This window comes from Apus apus, chromosome 7 (assembly GCF_020740795.1).
Source record: "Apus apus isolate bApuApu2 chromosome 7, bApuApu2.pri.cur, whole genome shotgun sequence".
Lineage (NCBI taxonomy): Eukaryota > Metazoa > Chordata > Aves > Apodiformes > Apodidae > Apus > Apus apus.
The window spans coordinates 9,139,297-9,161,680 of NC_067288.1; the positions used below are offsets into that span (position 1 = coordinate 9,139,297).

Consider the following 22,384-nt stretch of genomic DNA (forward strand, 5'->3'; position numbering starts at 1 on the left):
CAAAGGACACTCTGAGCTTTCTGATTGGTGTGGGTTTGTTGGGTTATTTTTGTGTGTTTTTCTGTAAAGTCAGGAATAATAACTACATCTTTTTGACTATTGAAAATTTGGAGGAAAAAATTACATTTGGGATCTTCATATGTGTGCAGAACTTCCTTGAATGCCTACAGTGAGGTGGGTTTTGTAGTAGTTTGTGACAAGTGGTGAGTGGGTAGCTGGGGGGAGTTTAGTGTTGCTTTCATAGTCTGCTATCCAATGACAAATCATTGTGTCTTTGGATGACATTTAAAATTGAGTGCAAGGGGGGGAATTAAAGGCATGACATTGGAAGAGAAAAAAAAATAACTAAAGCAGCTAGGTCACTCTTAAAATATAAATAGTCTTTTCATTTAGAAAAAAAAAGAAATTTCAACATTTCAAAAGAAAACTGTAAGCTGATTTTTCTTCTCCTTGCCCAGTGGAAATAATTTTACAAGCTTAGTTGAACTGTTGAATATATTTAGTGGCCCTGGATAATCTTGACAACTTTAGAACATGCTCAAAAAAACCAGGTCTTCAGAGTTGAGACTATACATTTAGTAAGCAAAAATCACTGTTTTGCATATGGCATTAGAACTAAAAAATAAAGCAATACAGGAAAAATAGCTGACTGTAGTTCAATAAGTGAATTCTTAATGTATGTTGAAACACTGACTTGAGGTGCTGAGAGTTCAGACTGAGGAATTATGCATACTTTACATTGCAGAACATATGAAATCATGAAATACTGAAAATTCTTCCTTATATAAGTAAATTGTTGTATCCTAAATGGAGTTGACTTTTTGTGGGCTTGTAAGTAGCAGAACAGCTTATAGGAGCAGATTCCCCGAAAATAGTTTTGTGACCTGGAAACGGCTTTCTCCAGGCTTTTGAGAGGAAAAAGAAGTTTTTATTGCAGGCCAAAAATCTGGATTCAGTACCTAGCTCTGTTAGTGGCTTCATAAGACTAGTTTAACTTCTTTGTTACAATAATTTAGAAATAGAAATATCTCAGATTTTGTCACAGAATTGCTTAGAAATTTGAATGTATTATATTTTAAGATCCTGTCAAAGTGCAAGCTGCTATTTAATCAATATTTGTTACTGTGAATAACTGTACATATGTACCTGCTTCTGAAAAGCAGTGTTTCAGTACATCTGGAATACTTTATTGAAAGTGGAAAAAATCCCAAACCTAATATTTAAAAAACAAATGAAATTAAGTTCCACCTGATATACTTCAGGAGATGGTTTGTTCAAAGTGCATTATTTCTGACTCCCAAACCATATCCTAAATTTTCATTTTAAATTCTCCACAGATACTTTCTATCTGGCTCTACTATTTGTACCTTTAAAATTTCACTGGTGTAAAAAGAAGTTCTGTCTATGTGATGAATGAAGTATTGCAGCCATCTGAGTGAGAAATTTCAGTGGAGTCTAAAGATAGACTTGTCTCTTGTATCTGTTCTTTGGCAGAGAGGGTGATTGACAAGAAGTACAGTATGTGAAAGAACAGTTAAAATACAGACACACTGACATTATAATACAATGTCTCATCGGGTGATGTGGTGTTTTGACTACGTGGCTTCTTCCGGTCTATAATTTAAATGCTATTAACAGCACAGAAAGTATTGGCATGGAAACAGGAATACTGTAGAATCTCTGGGTCCGTACTTACATTGCAGATAAAATAACCCTTTGAACTCGTGGTGCCAAATGTTGTCCAAAGTTACCATTCTTTCATGAGGAAAGCAGTTTCTGTGGCATTTTATTTCTTCTCTTCCTCCTAGTGCGCACAGATGTTTTCTGGTCAGATTGTTTGCCTTGTGTCACTACAGAGACCCCAGGCAAAGGGATGCTGCTTGTTTTTTGCCTAACTCATGTCCCGTTGACATATTCAGTACAGAATTCACTATTGTGAATAGTCATGACTATGTTTTCTTTGTGCTCATTGGCTTTTGAATATGCTTCTTTATGTTTTTAGTAAAGTAGCACACAGAACTAATTTCATCAGAAGCTATTGGTGTTTCACTGTAACAGAGTTACACATAGTCCTGTGACTGCATCCCCGTTATAATATCTCATTTGTTTCCATTTGGCTGTTGCAATGTTCTCTGCCTTTTATCCTTGTTGTCCTTTCCCTTGCTCTCTTTTTTTTCTTTTCCTTTTTTTTTAACCCCCATTTTAAATTACAACTGATCTTGTTTTGCTTATTGAACTTTACTGCCAGCAAGCACATTTCATACCCTCATAGAAGCCAAACATTTAATGCACCTCAGTGTAAAGTACACTGTAATTGTTTGCCAAATTGGAGGGAGGCTTTCCAGAAACAGTTTCTGATCTTTCAGAAAATGTGTACAATATGTTAATTGTGAAGCTTTTTAAAGCATGTATTTTGAAAAATATGAAGAAATTAGATGTGACACTTGATTAAAGCGCTTTGCCAATTCAAACAGGAGACTGTTGTAATAGTTGCATTACTTCTTTATACTGATTGACCCCAAACAAAAGAATGAAGCCTTTTTAAATTGCACTTAGGTTTTTTTGGTGTTTTTTGTTTTTGTTTTTCTTTAAGCTTGTTCATTGTCTCTTAAGTCTGGTACTATACCACATATATACTAGCTGTTTCAAATTCTGCTTTTCAAAATAGGTGCTAACAAAGTTTAAATCCAGCTTCTGTGAATAAATCAAAATTACATACTAATAGTTGCTAAAGAGGTAGGTAGGTGGTTTCAGAAAAGCTGTCTCTGTAGTACAGTCCTCAGGTGTGGAGTGTGAATGTATGTCTTTTCTCACAAATATTTCATGTGTATTTCTCTGTTAGAAAATATGACACGTATGTAGTTTGTATTTGGTATGTCATGTCACATGATTTTTTTGATGCAGTGTCTTTAAAAAAATCTGTGATCATAAAAATGCCTTTCTACTGATTCCATGCATTCATATAATTTTTCTTATTCTGCCCACAACTTATACATTTTGGAAGGTTAAGTTTTCTCAACTTCTAACAGCAAATTCAGCAGCTATAACCTCAGAGTATGTTGGGGAACTGCACCACTTCTAGCTTGTCTCTTGTAGCGATCATTGTTTTCTTATTGTTATTTGGAAGTGTCATGAGTAAAATATCAAAATTCTGGGTCCTGGGGTACATGTACTGAGAAAACCTGGCTTCCCTTTATTTCATCTTCCTATATTTGTTGCTATTTTCTTCACTGTCCTGCCAATGTATTAATATATAATTTTTATTACAATTTGTCTTTTTCTGCTTGATAGTGCAACAAAAAATAATGTAAACAGAAATGAGATTTCTTGTTCCAAATCTGTTTTTTTCCTTGCTATCTCAAAGGAATAATTACTTATGAAATCCTTTCACTTAGTGTGATTGTAGTTACTTGCTATGGCTAGTCCATATGAGTAGTCACTGTGTACCCACTACTGAAAAAAATAATAGCTCAAATAACTAGAGACCTCTGACTTCTTGTGCTGAACTTGCCAAATTTGATGTTTTGCAAACAGACTTTGTCTGCACATGTAGCTCATTGTTGACTGTGTACTATTTACACAGGTATGTAACCTACAAGGGTGAATTTTTTGTAAACTTTTCCTTCTTTAATTTCTAATGACTGTCCCTGAAAGGTAAAAATGATAGGAAATGAATCTACTGTTAGTGTAGAATTTACATACGTCACTCTTTCTGTGAAAAAATTTTCCTAATGTCCAGTCTAAACTTCCCCTCTTGCAGCTTGAAGCCATTCCCTCTTGTTGTGTCGCTAATTACCTGTGAAAAGAGACCAGCACCAACCTTTCTACAATGACCTTTCAGGTAGTTGTAGAGACTGATGAGATCTCCCCTCAGCCTCCTCTTTCTCAAACTAAACATTCCCAGTTCCTTCAAGCGTTCTTCATAAGACTTATTCTCTAGGCCCTTCACCAGCTTCATTGCCCTCCTCTGTACTCGCTCCAGCACCTTGATATCTCTCTTGAATTGAAGTGCCCAGAACTGGGTGCAATACTCCAGGTGTGACCTCACCAGTGCTGAGTACAGCGGGACAATCACCTCCTCACTTCTGCTGGTCACACTATTTCTAACACAGGCCAGGATGCCGTTGGCTTTCTTTGGCCACCTGGGCACACTGCCGGCTCATATTCAGCCGCTTGTCAATTAGAACCCCCAGGTCCTTTTCTGCCAGACACTTTTCAGCCACACTTTCCCAGGCCTGGAGCGCTGCCTGGGGTTGTTGTGGCCCAAGTGCAGGACCTGACACTTGGCGTTGGCGAAGCCCAGACCATGAACATTAGCCCAACGACCTAATCTATCCAAGTCTCTCTGCACAGCCTCCCTATCCTCATGCAGATCAACACTCCTGCCTAGCTTGGTGTCATCTGTAAACTTACTGATAAAACACTCCATATCCTTACCAAGATCATCAATAAAGACGTTAAACAGAAACAGTCCCAACACTGAGCCCTGAGGAACACCACTTGTGACTGGCCCCAGCTGGATTTGACCCCATTGACCACCACTCTTTGGGCTCAGCTGTCCAGCCAGTGCTTGATCCAACAGACTTTATGCTCATCCAGGCCATGAGCAGCCACGGGTTTTTTTTATGAGAGTTCTATGAGGAACTGTGTCAAATGTTTTTTGGAGGTCCAGACAGACAATATCCACAGCCTTTCCCTCATCCAATAGTCAGGTCATCAGGTTATAAAAGGAGATCAGGTTCATCAGGCAGGACCTGCCTTTCATAAACCCATGCTGACTGGACCTGATCCCCTGGTTGTCCTCTATATGTCTTCTAATAACACTCAAGATGATCTGCTCCATGACATTCTCTGGTACCACGGTCTAGCCAAGGTCCCTATTTAGCCAGGCTGGTCTTCTACCCCGCTTACTGTTGTTTTTAGCACACAGGGACAGCCTGCTCCTGTGCCTTTAAGACTTCTTTCTTGAAGTATGTCCATCCTTCCTGGACTGCTTTATCCTTCAAGGCAGCCTCCCAAGGGACTTTGTCAATCAGTCTTCTGAGCAGGTAAAAAAATTGGTCCAGGAGTCTAAGGTGGCAGTTTTACTAACGCCTCTCCTTGTTTCTCCAAGGATCAAAAACTCAGTCATCTCATGATCACTGTGCTCTAGATGGCCTCCAACTTTTATTTCCCCCACAAGATCTTCTCTGTTCACCAGAAGCAGGTCCAGGAGGGTACCCATCCTGGTTGGCTCACTTACCAGCTGTGTGAGGAAGTTATCTTCCACACATTCCAGGAACCTCTTGGAATGTTCCCTCTCTGCTGTGTTGTATTCCCAGCAGATGTCTGGGAGGTTTAAGTCCCCCACAAGAACAGCAGCAAGTGACTGGGAGATTTCTCTCAACTGCTTATAGAAAGCTTCATCCACCTCACTGCTTTGGTTGGGAGGTCTATAGCAGACTCCCACAGTGATATCGGCTTTATTGGCCCTTAACCTAATCCAAACACTCTCAACCTCATCATGACAATACTTGATTTCCAAGCTCTCATAGCATTCTCTAGCATACAGAGCCACTCCACCCCCTCTCCTTCCCCTTCTGTCCATCCTGAAGATCTTGTAGCCACTGATTGTGTCACTGCAGTCGTGTGATGCATTCCACCACGTTTCTGTGATAGCCACTATGCCATAGTTTTCCTGGTGTAGCAAGAAATGTAGAGAAAATGACAGAAAAATCTGCAGCTTATTTGCATCACCTACCCCCACTTTCTTGGCCTTAATGTTCTTTAGAATGCTCAGAGGGACTGGATATAAGTACCAGCTGATTTTTACGAGTAGAAGAAACTTTGAAATTAAAAATACTTAATAGAATATTCCAGAAATTGTCATATGTTTGTCCACATTAAGTTATTCACAGATTTGAAACTATGACCTTGAATAGCACAGAGGTGCTATTCTCATTTTTTTCATCAGAGTAACTTGTGCCCTCAAGATGAGAAAATATATACTTCATAGAGATGGACAGGTACTGATCAGTTCCCTGTAGCAGTACTACTGACACTGCTTCAGACACTCTGAACAGAAGAAGAGTTTATGGTCTTTAATGTTGTCTCCTCCTTTTCTGTACTCTGAAAACTATTGTAACAGCATAATCAGAAAATTAATCAGTTGCTGAAAGAAGTGGAAAAATAAATATGAAGAAACCAAAAGCTCAAGGATCAAGAGTTTAGTTAAGACTATCTGGAGATTCTGGGATGGTGTGTATGTACCTCACACAGAATAGACAAATAGTATTTGAGTATTATCTAGTGCCCACAGTCCTGTGGGAATCTGTGAAGCCAAATGAGAAGCAATGGAATGTATAGGAAGGACGTTGACATGCTGGAGAGGGTGCAGAGAAGGGCAGCTAGCCTGACTAGCTGTCTAGAGAGCAGGTCTTACAAGGAGAGGCTGAGAGAGCTGGGGCTGTTCAGCCTGGAGAAGAGGAGGCTGTGGGGAGACCTCATGGCTCTCTGCAACTACCTGAAAGGAGATTGTAGTGAGGTGGGTGCTGGCCTCTTCTCCCTAGTGACTAGCAATAGGACAAGAGGAAATGGGGTCAAGCTGCCCCTGGGGAGGCTCAGATTGGATACTAGGAAAAATTTCTTCACTGGAAGTGGTGAGGCATTGGAACAGGCTGCCCAGGGGGGATAGTGGAGGCACTGTCCCTGGAGATGTTCAAAAAACACGTACATGTGGTGCTTTGGGAGATGGTTCATTGATCATGGGGGTACAGGGCTGATGGTTGGACTTGATGATCTTGAAGGTCTTGTCCAACCTTAATGATTCTGTGATTCTGTAACTGCCACTTGTGGCAGAAGAGGAATGCCACATGTAAATTTCTTCTTTGTTCCCAAAATGTGTGGCCACTCCTATTTTCCCAAGCTGCTTAGCTTGAAAATGGCTCTTTTGTTTTGTTGTTTTGGTTTGGTTATGTTTTGCTTTGTTTTTTTTTACAAGATACAGTAAAGCAGGACCTTGATTTCAGGTGATGATAATCTGTTTTTGTAATAGAAATTTGTAATCAAGATTATAGTTACTGTAAAGAGTATACAGCTCCAATTTCAGGATGAGAAAAATGGAGATGATTCCTGGAATCCTGCTTTGTTGGAGAAAAACTGGAGGGGCTAGCATGGGCTTAGAAGTATGGAGAAAAGGATCTTCTCTCCCTTCTGGGCATGTAGAGTTGAATATTTAGTCTGCTTTGTGATCTAGGTTTATTACTGAATGCTCAAGCAAGTCTGGAGGCATTTCCTAAATAATGCTGCAGCTGTATAGCTTTTAAACCAAATTAGCCCTCTTTTCTGTTTTCTGAACACTGCATCAGTTATAATGGAATTGCCTTGGCTATATGAGAAAGGAAAGGTGTGGGGGTCCCTGTAATCAGCCCCCTTCTTTCCCCCTAGTGTGGAGGGAAAGCTGCATCTTTTGTCCTTTGGCAGTTGCAGGTATCTCTCTGGAATTTTAAAATGTAAATTGTTCTTAAAGGGGGAATGCTGAAGAAAAAAACCCACATTGAACAGCAAAGAAATGAGTTAGGTTCCACTGCCTGACATGAGACTCCTCCAAAGTAGAAAGAATGCTAAGCTGGGCTGTGCTTTGTGTAATATTGACATGACAGGATGGTGTTTCTTTCATGCAGTGATCTTCTGATGCTTGTGGTCTTCTGTAAAATGTAAACTTTAGAGAAAGCAATCCTATCAAAACTAATACCATAGAAAAAGTGTCCTAAGAAAATTACTATTCACAGGCATAACAACAGATTAGACTCTATTAAAAAAGCAGTGGAACTGATGTTACCACTTACGAAAAGTACAAATGTTAACACAAACCACCAAATAACTGTCTTAAGAAAAAAAACATTTGTTAGGTTTCAAGCACAAGAAAATGCTTGGCCTGTTCTAAACAGCAGCGTTTTTATAACATGCTTTTGTTGGATCACAGTATTTTCTTCCCCCTCTATGATGTAAAAAATTAACTGTGTTAATTTAATAATGTAATGCATTAAGTTTGTAATATGAGTGAAGGTACACTAGAACCTTATATAAAGAACATTTTTTTTTTTTTCCTCATTGTACTAGAATGACTGCAGATGTATACAAAACTACATCTGGTTCAAAATGTAATCCACTTTTCCCCTGTGCAGAAAATGCAAGATGTTTTGAAAAAAAGATGTTTCTAGAAGGATGATTTTCTGGGAAGTCTTTTTGCATGAGGAGAGGACAAAAGACCCTTTGCTGCCCCAGAAAGGTTGATAGCCTGGTGCTTTTGGTGTGCCTCCAGAATCTCAGAGCTCTGTTGTTGTTGGAGAAGGGCCTGGAAACCTGGGTTTCCAATACTCTGTGTGAAAGTCTTAGTGATCAGACTACTATCTATCTCAAAAATGATCACATTGCCTAGTTTTTCTCCTCCTGCTTCCTTTGCTATGACCTCCTTTCCCCAAAAGAAAATTAAAATTACTTAGACATGGCTCTCTTTTATCTAACACAGAATAAAAAAAAGAAATCTAAAAATCTCTTTATCTCTGAGAGATATTATTTTCTAATCAGTTGTTACAATACTGCGCAGATCCGCTATTCATGTTGTCTAGTTGAGCTGACGAGCTCTCTTTGGAGCAATGGAAAGTTTTTGGATTTATTCCACTGAGTCTTGCAAACAAGCATCTTGCTGTCTGTGCACTTGTATATGTATTTAACATTTTGCTTTTTGCGTAGTGAATACTAGAATTCATGTTAAGAATGTGAGGACAGCTTTAAAAAATACAAAAGTAAACAGAAAAATTAATGTGAGGAAAAAAATCCTGTTCCTAAAGCCAAAGTGACTCTTTATAGAAGAATAAACAAATAATCTGATAGATCTGAATTCCTGTCTTCCATTCGTACAAAAAAATCGCAAAATCTGTGCTTAATTTTAATGCTGATTATTACAGCATCTCTTTTGAAACAGAAATGTTGACTGAAATCAGAAAAGTGTCTTTCAGAAAGTTCAGTATGCATGCTAACATTGAAGGTTTTTTTAATGTACATGAATACAGCTAGGTCTGATTTTCTTTAAAGCTTCTGTCAGTGGGGGAAGAAAGGTGCTGGTTGAATCATGCTCCCATAGGATGCACCTCATTTTTAGTAGTTAATGTTTTAATGTTCATTACTTAAATGTGTTTTTAGGTATGCTTCTGAATATTACTTTGCAAAAAGAAATGAACATTGCTTCCATCTCCAGGTGGGTTACCACCTTATTTAAAGCTCAGTGCTTTTCTCCTTTATTCTTTAGAAAAAACAATTTTTAAATTAGGTTTGCTTTCCAGATAAGCTGCCCTTAATTTTTAATTCAAAGGAACAAGAGGAGGTACACTGGGATATATTTGATCTCTTTGAAATATTTCAGTCTGTCTTTAAAAACTCATAGCACTGGAACTTTCTCTTGAAAGGCTGCTGTGACATTCAGATGTTTGTTGGCTGGACTTAAAAGTAAGCTTTGGACACTGTTTAGAAAAATCTAGTACCCCATAAGTGAACGCACAATGAAAGGAAGTAATGCACAGGACCTATTGTGTGTGGATTGCTGCAAACTGCTTTTCTCTTAATGCTTTCAGCTTGCTGACCTGGAGAAAAATGTTACTTCTACATTTTATTCTAGTTACCTATGTGAAATTCTTAATTTCAGGTCGTTTTTGGTTTTGCTTTGACCTGTTTTTATGGGTTTTAGTGCTGTCTGACAGGTGTGTAGTAAACAGCTGCTCTACTGAGTTCCTGCAGATGTGAGCCAGTATCATTTTTAAAACTGCCTCTGTGATGGTCACTTATGGAAGCAGTGATTTAGGAAAATGAAATAATATTCTGTCATGGATGTATTCAAATGTCCTGACCTAGACCTAGAAAAAAACAGTATGTTTTCTGGCACTCTCTGTACTGAGTTGTCTCAGATTGTTTTCTTCTGTGGTTCCTAAACGCATCAGATAAAATTTGGAGCGATCCAGTAGTTGCATGTTCCAAGTTCCTTTTCATATCTACAGCAAGCCTGTTAAAGTTACTTCTTTTAAAGCTCTTTGTTAGTAAATATAATCAGATAAAAGGCTATAGACTCTGGATTTCTGCTCTGTAGAAGTCCATTAGATAAACAGTATTACAAGCTGACTGACTCCTCAGCTGAGTTTTAGTGGGCTGTTAGCAACCACAGGGATGGAATTTTTGAGTTCCCCATGTGAGATGGAATTTTGCTTATCAGATCACCTCTATATTTCCAATTTCTTCATGAATGAACTTGTCCTACAGGACAGACATCTTTAACTATATTTTCTTATGATTTCAAAATACCTATTAATCTGATAACTTTAAAAAGTGTATTCCACTGTTGAAATAGTGGTCAATGATACTACTGTTTTTCTGTCTGTACTTTCATATAAGAATTTCATAGATTTGAAATGAATAGTTGAGTTTATTTTAAAGATAATTTTCAGGAAGATAATCCTTAGGTATGTGTGTGCTTCTATGGGAGCTAAGTTTGACATTAGGGCTGGGTCACGGTGCATGTCTGGAAGGGGAGTTAAACAGTCTTTCACACAGTTGCTTGCAGGACCTGATATCCAACTTGGCATAGATTTCAGCTGGGTTTAATACTCTCCTGGCTCTGGAAAAGTGTTTTCTATGGTGTGTCCTAGACTTCTTTCTTGTTTCTCCCATCTCAACCATCAAATCAAATCACTCTATCATAGGTATAAATGCAGGACTTTTTGTTTGTTTGTTTGTTTATGGCTGTTGCTAAATAATGCTGTCAAGTTTTTCAAGTCAGAAATATAATCAGTGCTCTACACAGCATTTTTTAGAGGCTGAGGTTGAAAAGAAAATAAACAAGGAAATCAGCACTGGTCAAGAATTGCAATGAGGTATTTTTCAGGGGAGAGAATAGCAAGAGTAAAGCCAGGATCTATTGGTCCTATTCTATGTGCTGGTGCACGACATTGTCTTTTTGTCCCTTCATTTTGCCCCACCAAAAAACTCTGGCTACAGGCCCCTCTAGTTTGGGGGTATTAGAAATATAAAGATTTAATCTTCATTCTTTAAAAGTAATATTCTAACTCTTTTTCCTTGCTAAGATAGAATGGAAACCATAAACTAACAGTAAATGTCAACTAACCGCTAGACTTGAAAGAACCAGCATCTGGCTTCTGCTTATGAAGCAGAGAAACTGTGTGGGAGGAGATGTAAAGAACCTCCTCAAATATCCACTCTCAACAGAGCAGGGGGGAGACTGTACTAAGTAAGAGTTTTAACCTTTAGAAGTCCTTTGCTGTTATCTCATTCTTAGACTTGTATGAAAATGTAAAATGGCAATTGATTTGTTTCAGGTAAAGGCATCAGACAAAAGCTCCACACTACCTGAAGTTTATTTTTAGTAAGAAAAGGGGCACTTAATATGCCTGTATCAGTTTTGTGTCTGTTACAGAATTATGCTATGAATCTCAAACATTTTAAAATGTAATTAATGAATAATTACTTGCTAAGAGCTTGAGTGTGCCTCAGATCAAAGCCAATGTTTCAATGCAGTAACATATTAACAACATCATCAGAGTAGTACTGAAATGGTAGCACTTAGAAAATGTATCTGTCACAAACTTGAAGTGATGGGTTTGATTTGAAAACAAATCTAGGAAAAATAGATCAGGTGTTAATCATTCATGATGTATACACAGAGTTCAAAAATATTCCACAGGTTTATACTAATATAAATTGGGATGAATTCTAGGTTGGCAACACTGACCTAAAAGCTGTCTAAGCAAGGTTTTGCTTCTAATAGAAAGTCCATACCTGTTGAGGAAAGACAAAGGTTTGCTTTTTGGGTGTGTTTGTTGTTTTTAAAGTAATTTATTCCTGCAATAATTTCTAGATTCTTCATCACTTTCTGCCATGGAAAACATTATAGAGCCTCATAATTCATGGCACAATGATTTTTTCCTTATTTTTAAAAGATGCAGGGTAAGCAGACTAGAAACTGAAGAAAAAGGTTTTACTTAAAATATTCAATTATGAGACACCTAACAAATGTATTTGAAAAAAATGGTGGCAATTTGTCTGGTTTTTAATCTGAGAACTTCCCATATGTAGATGCTGGTTTTACTGGATGGATGAAACTGCTCTTAAGGAATGGTAAATATTGTTCAGTATGGGAAGAAGTTTTTGTATGTTTGAACAACTCTCATGCATAAAAAATTAGTGGAACTTCAACTCTGTTTTTTCACCTGCTCTTCTTTTAAAAGTGTCCTCTCTTGTTTGCTGACAACTCCCACCATGGAGCACTTGCTCACAGTCCTGGGAATTACTATTAACTCCCCAAGATGGGGGTGGGAAATTAGAACTGGTAGCAAGGGCTGGAAGGGTACCAGCTGGAGGATATATGTGACAGATAAGAATAACAGGAAGAGAAAAGAGAGTAAAATAAATGGTCAGCGCTTTTGGCTTTTTAAAAGTGGGGTGCAGATGACTTGCTGTTATGTTTTGGCAGTGTCTTATTTCCAGGCTGCTGGCTTAGTCAGCCACATCTTTAATTTGCCTGGTCTATAACAGCTGCTTCTGCTACTACCACAGAAAGAGAAATTATAGTTTCCAAGCCTTCATTTCATCCCTCTTACCTATAATCCTCAAGTTCCAGTCTGTCTGACCACTTGACTTGGCTTTTTTAATTAGCCAATCTTTTTGGAGACCCTGAAATATGTTTTGCACATACAGAAACAATAAACAGCCTTGGAAACTCTTGATGATATGAAAAATATCCTGCTGAGAATATAAAATGGCACATAGTGCCTAGAATAATGATTTCCATAATTGAGATTTTGATGTGCTGTATTAGAAAGCAGTGTTCACCTGGGGCCCTGTCCTTAAGAAAAAAAAAATAACACCTAATGTTTAGCCATTTAAAAACTTTTAATTCAGTCTCTACACTTTTTTTGTTGATTCTTCAGAAGAAGGCTTATGGGTTTGGCAAGAAATACTGAAAAAAGCCTGGGATGAAAACTAGCATTCAGAAGTTCCTCTACAGTCTGTGGTTCCAATGTACTTACTTGATTTGCCCAAATGAGCCAGGTGGAGTTTTATAATGATCTCTTCCTTGTACTGGAGACCACTGTGCTCCTGGACCATGTGGCTGAGGTGGCATGTTGTTATTGAAGTGCTAACGAACAATATATTTGGGAAGGTACTCTCTTCTTTAGAAGGTAATAGCGCTCACTGCTGCAAGTATCTTAATGTAATCAAAGCAAACATCTTGTTTTAAGCATTTACTAATTGTATGGCACAGCCAACTAATCTCTGGGATGTACCTTTGAGACTCGACAACATGTTTCATCAACTTCTGGGGAATCGACACAGATGATGGTCAAACTGCCCTCAGTTCACTTCACTTGCTGGTCTGCAGCTTTGTGGTTCATTTGTCTAGAAGATAAAGAATTATGAGATTTTCTGTGATAGCTTAGAATATGCTCAATAGATCAGCTGATAATTGGTCTTGACATTATCCAAGGAAAAATCACTAGTGTCACTATAAAGGTCTGAGTGGTTTTGTACTAACTCTTTTCTTTGGATTTTCAGGTAAAATATGTTGTGCTTCAAGTTAGCTCTCAGTGAAATCAGATTATTCAGAATATTAAACTGAGACACAATACTTTAAGTGTTAGATTTTCAGTAATTTAAACATAATAAATACATAGGGATATGGTATTTTTTTATGCCGTTCTGGTTTGCTGTTTTGTGAGTTTATTCAGACATATAAAACAGTAAAAGTTTGCTCTAGGCTTATTTTTCAGTGCTACAGATAAGTGTTGACAAGACCCTTCTCTGAAAACTCAAATATTAAACCTATGTGCATCCACCATTTTCCATAGCGTAGCTTTTATTTAATTTACTGTCTTAAAGAAAAATAATCACACTTAAAATACTCAAGTGAAGGACTAGGTAATAATTGATCTTTATTGGTACTATGGAGCAATCCTGATGAAATCTGCAAAAAACCTGCAGTTTTTTAATAGCTCTGAAAATCATTCCACCTTTCACCTGCCATGTTCAAAGGCTCCTGAGGAATTACATAGACGATTATCCCCTGTTCCTGAAGTACCATGGGTTCAGTGATGAGATTCCCAAATCCCTCTAAATTCCTGGCATTCAGGACTGAAAATGTCAGGGCTCAAGTACCAAATATTTGAGTTACTTGTTCAAGTCACTTTATTAAATTGGAGTCATCTGAATAAGTGTAGTAGCAAGTAAGTACAGTATATTAAATCTTAAAAGATATATTTTAAAATCTATATTTTCAATGGTCTAATGATTACTTTTTGAATAGCTTGTGGTCTGCAAAATACTGTAATTACACAGCATATGCTTAAAAAGACTGGTCTGTAGTATTAACCTTCATGCAGTTTCATGGAAGACATTTTGAGAATTTTGAATCCATCTTGTCCAGCTACACCTCTCCATTATGATTAATGGAAGAAGATACACATTCAAATTCTTCAAATAGCTTTGAAAACTCTTACATTTGTTATTTGGCTACTTCATAGGACATGAGAAAAACCCCACCACCCCTCTGGGAATTAAAGCACAGTGCTTTAATTGCATAATGCCCATTAATGCTATTAATTTTAATGCTAAAGACCTATGTTGTACCAGTGCCAAACAAAACATAAGTCTCCTTCCTTTTCAAACCCTGTGCCATGTAGTGCCTGGACATGTAGTCATTAAAATTAACTCGGTTGCAATGACAGGCATTATACAAAGATGCAAGATTTCATTTTTACTCTAACAGCTTTTATGGGTTGAAATAATTCTGGAGAAATCTTTAAAAGCATTCACTAGTGTTAACTGAGTGTCAAATAGGAATAGTGTTAACTGAATGATGGAACAGGCCACTATATAGGTGAAATCAAGTAATAATATTTTTAACTGTTGCAGTGTTTCTATAACCTGGTATGACTTGAGTTTTCTCTTGGATTTCTTTGTAATGTTAGCTCACAAATCTTGTTTCTTATTTCTGTTGCTGCTCTGTATTCCTCACCTGGTCGAAGCCTGCATCCCTTCCTCCTTTTTTTCTTTTTTTTTTAAATATAGCTGTGCTGTTTGGTGGTCCTTCCAGAGACTGACCCCAGAACTAATTCTCCATCTCTTGTATTTTTTTTTTTAAATCAAGCACTCAAATGACTCTTTATCTATGTGTTAAAGTGCAGCTGTTCTGCTTTCTATGGGTGAAGTAAAGGAGGATGTTGAGATCCACTTTATGAGAATTTTGAGGAAAAAAAAAAAATCAGTCAGAGGATCAAACTTGTAGATGTAGGGTTTTTTCACATCTTTGTAGTGAGCCAACATTTAGTATCCCTTGGTGCTGATGAAACAAAAACATGATGTTAGTTTGGTCTGGTTGAGAATCGAGACCATATGGGAATAGCTGTGCACAAGGAGGATGGCATTTTATCAGAGCAGACAAGAGGATTTTGTGGCAGCAGTAACATGAGATGAGGAGGGGCTGAGTGATGGTTGGATGGTAAAATGCATAAAAAGAACAAAAAGCATTTAGATGCTCTCTGACTAGGAAGACTTAGAAAATGCCTGAACTTACCAAGTGGGAGGATACTGGGATCAGCCAAAGGAACGTGAAGAAATTTATTGAAAAATATATTTAATGAAAAATAAACGTAAACTTCTGTGTAATTTTCAAGGTTTATTCTTGTGTTCCCTGTCCCTCACCTCAGATGGAATAAGAATAGGATTATTTCTCAGTACAGTCTTTGTTATTTTATATATTGTTCTTGATTATCCCAATCCCTCTATAATCAGAATTGATCTCTTGAATTGGTTTTATTAGATAGTCAAAGGACTACCAGCCCTTTCTTTAAGTCTATTCTCAGGACAGTGTGCAGGAACAGGCAGAGGGGAAGAGTGAGAGCTGTGAGGCAGCACGTGGGTTCAGAGTGAGAACGGGGCAATGTCATCCTGGCCTGGCTGGGCAGGGGAGATGTCATGGTGTGTGGCTGGGCTGATGGGAGAGGGAGGGTGAGGAGAGGGTAGAGAGCAAGGCTCACTGCCTGCAGTGCTCTCTGCAGGGCAGGGTGCCCCTGTGAGTCCTCTTGTAGAGAGCTCTCAGAAGTTGTATTTTATCCTCAATTGCAAACCTGTCAATTCAGGGCATTAATCACATTGTTAGTATTTTCTTTATGTAATGTTTTCTGTTTATACCACATTAGTGTTTCTGCTGAAAGACTAACTGAATTTGGGTAGCTCTGCCACTAGATATGTAGAAGCAGCCTCACATAAAAGAAAAAAGGGCTATTACAAGTGGGGAGTTTGTAAGAATGCTTCATGTTGATGAGCAGTAATTATCAGAGCTGAATACCCTACTGATGACACAGCCACCATTTTACACTTCTACTTCCGAAATTCCCAGTCTGGTGGAAGCTCATATTATTCTTAACAGTAGCTACTTTTGCCACTGAGTCCTAGTGGATTGGAATCACACTTAAAATAATAGTTTTAATCTCATATGCTGTTTTTTAAATACACTTTTTAAATTAGTGAGAAACTGGAATCATCCCAAACCTTCCCACCATCAGTTGCACTTTTCTCCAACTTTCTGACTACTTTCAAAGAAAAACCATGTTCTTGTTTTTTCTTCTGCTTTGCTTACCTGCATTCACCTCACTGCTGATCTCCCTGCTCATGGGCAGACCTGTTCCAGCTCAGTGATGGGTGCCAGTCATGACAGCGTAACAAGCCAAAAGTAGTAAACTTGCTATGAAAAACTTGTGAACTTGGAAGTTCTTGGGTGCCAAGGTTTTAAACTCATTGCCACTCTATTAATGACACCCTGGGGGAAAAATATTTTAATAAAAACATTCAAACAGATTTGAGCTAAAAAAGCTGGATTTACTTTGTTTTGGTTGCACGTGTACTACAGCATTATCAGGAGATGATTTAGAGCAACAGCAGTGAACTCTTAGCTTACATCGTGCCAAACTGAAGTTTCTCCATGACTAAAAATGTTTTTCCAGCTTTATGGGAGCTTCCCCACTCCCACCACCATGCAGCCCTTTGCAGTTTAAAAAGAGCTGTGTGTTAAACAGCAGTTTTGAGCTTACCAAAATATCAAATACGATTTGTTTCCTTGAAATATTAATTCTTGCTCTGCTTTTGAACTGATACACATGCCAATGTCCTATTCTGCTCAGTAGCTTCTACATGAAATCTGTTTTCCCTGAGAAAATGGAATCTTTGTGTCTTTGTCTCCTCACTAGCTTTCAGGCATGTTTTGGCAGGAGCTCTGACTGTCGAGGCACTAGAGAGGAGGAGCCTTGCACTCATTTGTCAGGTTTTCTTGCATCTAATTTTTTGTCCACTCAGCAGTACTAGAGGGGCTTAGAAAAGGGGAGAGCTCATAGCTATTGAAAGTCAAACTCTTGAAATAATTGCCAGACTGTAATAGTTTGGGAAGGGAGGATGGGGGGGGGGGGCTAGAAACTACAGATGTTTTGGCTAAAATCAACTTTAGGTTTAAGGTTTTAGCAACTCTGTTTAATGTAATTGCATGCCTTTCCTTCATACATCTGTACAGGCAACAGTGCTGCATTTATAGACTTGTTTATTGTGTGTTGATAAACTGGCTTGTTTTTTAACAGCGATGAAAATTATTTCACTGGTGCTCAAGACCTGGTTGTTTCCAACCAATAGCTTAATTAAAAACATTTAAACTCTTCTCTAACTTTTCTCCTAATCCTTCACTGCAATCCTCCCTCACAGGCTGTGAGCTTTCATCTTCTTGTGTAATGTAACCAAACAGAAAGTAGTTAATTTTTTTTTTTTTTCAGAAGACAGATTCCTTCACACTAAAGAAAGCATTTTTCCTCTTCAGCTTTTTATGGAATATTAACATTGATATCTCCTCCTTGTTTCAGTAGGCTATTTAAGCACAGGGCTCATACTGTGAGCTGTTAATTAATCAGTGTGACAGATGAAAAAAGTATCCAACTATGAAAGAAAACCTTACTTCAGTGACTAACAATAAGGATGTGAGCTCGAGTGATTTAAAGGATTTTTATTTTTCTTGTGAATGTGTGATAAGGAGTCTTAAGCTGTTTGAGGGAACTTTTTTTTTTTTTGCTCAGTTTGTCTCTGCACAAACATTAAAGGGCTCATCAATATTTTGTCTTAAAGTCTAGACAGGAGTTAAAAGAGCCTCTCCTACAGTTTGAAGAGATCCTGTTTCCCATAATTAATAACAGGAAGTAAGTAAATAAGGCTTTACTGGCAAATGGAGCTGCAACATGTATCCAGAAACATTAGCTCCTAGTTGAGAAATGTAGCTGAGGTCTGTTGGTTTTAGTGTACAAGAAAAGATTGCTGTGGAAGCACATTAGAGCTTTGCTCAAGTCTAATTCACTTATGTGTTAGCAGACTAAAAGTCCGAAAGTAATGATAATGCATTTTAATTACTGAGAGTGATTCCTGACCTTTGTTTACATCTGTGTTACAGTCCAAGAACTCTTCCCCCTTTATTATTTGAAACTCTTTCAACTCAAAAGGAGATTTTAATGTTTATTTAAAAGCGACTAGAAGGCATCTCAGACATTTCCTGGAACAAACTGTATATATGTATTTTAGGAAGATAAGAAATGAAAGGAAACTTAAGGAAGAGCTTTTAATTTTCTTCCTTTTTTCCTTGTTTTCCCTTCAAAGCTATCTTTTCAGAATGTAGTTGGAAACCCTTCCCTCCTCAAGTTCTCTTGTTAAAATCAGTTAAACTGCATAAGGAGAATTAGATCCTCATCTCTTCTGTACCAGTGTAAAATCAGAGAAGTGCTATTTATCTTACTGAGCTGTTAAGGTCAATTCATTAACTCCACATTGCAATGACAAAAATTCAGTTTTGCTCTCTTCTGCCATACTTACAACTTCCTTTGGTTTTTGGGTTATATTGGGGAGGGAGGTTGAAAGAGGAGGAAAAGCAGGAGGTTTCTGTGTGTGTGGTTGGAGGGGGGAGCAGGGGTGGTTGTTTTCCTAGGGAACAGCAGTGAGTGAATGCAATATTCAGAAGCACTGGAAAGCACATTTAACTCTGTGTTTGTGCTGGACCTGAAGTCTGAGCTTTTTGAATTATGGGTTCATCATCTGGCATGTCGACTATATCATACAACCGTGTAATACAGATTGTATGTCATTTTAGTGCTGACCTTGAAAAGAGAAGTGAACTTGTTTCACTATTTCTTAGAGACACTAGACAGTAAATTTGTACTTTAGCTATTTAATAGATGGCTAACTACTAGAATTAATTTATTTTCCTGTAGAAAGCACAGCATCTGATTCCTAAAAATGACAAGATAGGCCAAAATAAGCCTGTTTGTAGAGCTGATGTTTTTCCTTTTCTGTACATTTTGGAAGATTAACAGCCGTTGCTGTACAGGAGCATGGCAATGAATACTAAATAGTTCATCCATAAGGCACTTTGGAAGGAATTCAGTAAATTCAAAGAAGACATCCCAGCATTGGATCCCATAACTTTAAATTTTATTTTCAATTGGCTGTATCTAATACCATGAAAGCTACAGATTATATCCAAAGAGAAGACACAGTGCTTACAATACTTTGTCATGTTAAAACATTTACTGAGGTATTCTTTTTGGTTTTGAGTGACTAAATGAGAGATTTGAGCACATTTGCCCAACTTTAAGCATAGGCTTTTTTCCATTAAACTCAATGTACTTATGTATTTCCATAGTTCATAACAGGCCTTCTGTTATTTTCTAAATGCATTTCCCTCCCCTGCTAAGTACCGAGTTGTCACCTTGCATTATAGATGCCAGTATCCAGCTAGACTTGGAGCTTTTAAATGAGACAGCGTATGGAATATGGTGCTACTTGACACAAGTGCTTGGGTCCTTACTGCAAATAAGTATCTCAGATGTCAATTCAAATTACTATTCTAATAGGAAAACATCGAAAAGACAACTGTTGAAGGTATGCTTTCAGAGTAACCATAAGGTATTACATAAAGTCTTTTCTCTAGCTCAGAACAGTATTAACTACATAATTCCTGAGGGAAGTTTATTGTGGACAAAGTCCATTGTTTTGTTTTTTTTCATTTGTTTGGGACGTTTGAAAATTAGGTGTTTATGTGCTGCACGTAAGTTAGAAGTTTCTCTAATTAAAAAGAAAACAATATATAACTTTTTCAAAAAACAATTTTAGTATACTCCATTACACATCCCAGAGAGAATTTTTATATCAACCTGAATCTTTGTAGTCAGCTTTTGGTAAGTGTTTTGCATAAATAAAGAGGAAATATTCATGTTTAGGGTGCTTGTTTTAGAAAGAAAGGTGGACAGTTTGAATTCTTTGAGGTGTCAGATTATGCATTACTGGTGCTATGTACCATTCTAACAGGACTGGGTATTGGCAGCAGAATTCTGTTTTCTTAAACCTTATGGGTACATAGTTTTCAAGTGTGACTCTCTTGATAACCAGGAGTTTCCAGAATATTACCTAGATCCCCTGTTTATTTTATGTGGTATTGGAAGTATCATCTTGTGCCCTTTTCCAGCAGGACGGAGGCTGGATTTTAGAGAGTATTATATAAAGCCCATTCTGTTAAACAAAATTGCAAGGTTCAAAGTAACTGCAAGTACCTTGGTTATACAACACCTCATCACACAGTATTTTTTTCATCCTCTAGGATTTTTAAACAATTTGAGCATGTTTTTGTGTGTGTTTGTGAATCAGACCTGATTGCATTCATTCTCCAGTGCTTTTACATATTTTTGATTGTCTAATTTACTCAAGGGTAAAGCTTATTTCAAATAACTTAAAATATTGAAGTTTCTAATTACATTTCATATTATTATTTACGTTTCTATGGTTTATTTTTAGTGTTTTACGTTAGGGTGGGAACTGTTTTGCAAATCCTTTTAATTCACAGAAGTTGAAGCTCTGCTTATTTCTTTTAAGCAATAACCACATTTTGGTGCAAAATTTAAAGGTGTTCCCATTCATCCTCCTTTTAGACGAAATAATTATTATATATGTGAAAATACCATAAATGACTGTGAATGTCTGAAAGTAGATGCATGCAGATGGATTATGACTTAAAGATTTGCCTGAAATGTTACTTTTACCATGACTAATGTTGGCCAGCTCTTGGAAAGTTCACCCTACTGTGTGAAGTAACTCTTTAGGCTGCCAGTAAGAAGTGCAAAAGAAAAAATGTTCCAGGCTACCAGCAGGTAATAAAAACTATGGATTCCCAATAGTATACGTGAGTTGAGGCATTTAATTTTCAAAGGTGTTCAGTTCAAAGAATAAATTTAAAAAAAAAAAAGCTTTAAACTTTGTTTCTTATTTTGGCAAATGTGAAACAGAAGGTACTTGTTAACATTAAAAGATTTTTTTCATTATTTTTTCTGTAAAGTGGTAGACACTTATTGCTGCATTTATTTCAGCAGACTGAGCTGGCTGATGCTGTAGAGTGGAGGAGGCTCCTGACCCTCTGAAGTCTTTTTCTCTGTAATATAACGTAGAAGGGGTTGAGAAGGAGAGGCGATGCCCTGGGAGTCCCCACTGTGTGTTCTCTACTGTGACAGCCAGTGTTAGTGTCAGAAAATGAGACAAATGCCAATAGTCCACAAGCTGATTCTGGAAGGAAAGACTTGCTTTAGATAAAAAAAGATAAAAAAGAAAATAATTTTTTTGCACTATACATTTCAACCATCAGTGATTCATACTGACATGAGCCAGTGTCCATCAGGAGGAAGTAATAATGGGTAGTAAGAAGCTGCATCTTATTTTTGGCAGCAGAACAGTAAGACAATACCTGCTGCTATTATTCTTGATGTCATAGTTTAAACTCTGACTCATCAAATCAACCTGTATGATATTCTTTACTCCTTTAAAAACAGCTACCTGTATTGTTTTGAAAAGCCAGGAGGTGGGATTACATGGTGATGAAACTGAATTTTTGTCTGCTTAAATGTTCTCAAAGGATTTTATAACTAACTTGGGCTCCTTCTTTCTAGAAGCATTAATTCTCTAAGGTAACATAAATATAAATTAAATAAGTGGGTTTTTTTGTTTTTATAGTAAAGCATTTAGGGAGACAGAACAAAGGTCGAGGATACTTTCCTCTTCCTCTGCTTTTTTCCCTGAAAAGGGATAATTTTCTATTCTCACAAACACCAAATTCTATTAGTAGCCAGAACTATTTCTTTTTTGAAAGTTTTCACCTTTTGTTAGCCTGTATATTTGACTAAAGTGTAGTAGAAGCCTTCGTTTATGATACAGGAATCGAGCTTTGTTAAAGAAGAAAAGCACAGATGAGGTGCACTTTTTTGCCATGCTCAGCAAT

The 22,384-nt window shown here is 37.4% G+C and overlaps 1 long non-coding RNA gene across 2 annotated transcripts in view; it reads right to left on the bottom strand.

Annotated features, from left to right (window-relative positions):
- The window catches only part of LOC127386841 (uncharacterized), a 61,671-nt gene that overhangs the window by 18,359 nt on the left and 20,928 nt on the right, over window positions 1-22,384 (bottom strand). The window contains exon 2 of one of the 2 annotated variants that reach the window (XR_007889993.1): window positions 13,332-13,443. This is a non-coding gene — a long non-coding RNA (uncharacterized LOC127386841). Of the gene's footprint in view, window positions 1-13,073; window positions 13,444-22,384 lie in introns of both variants that reach the window. The other variant, XR_007889992.1, reaches the window with a different exon arrangement.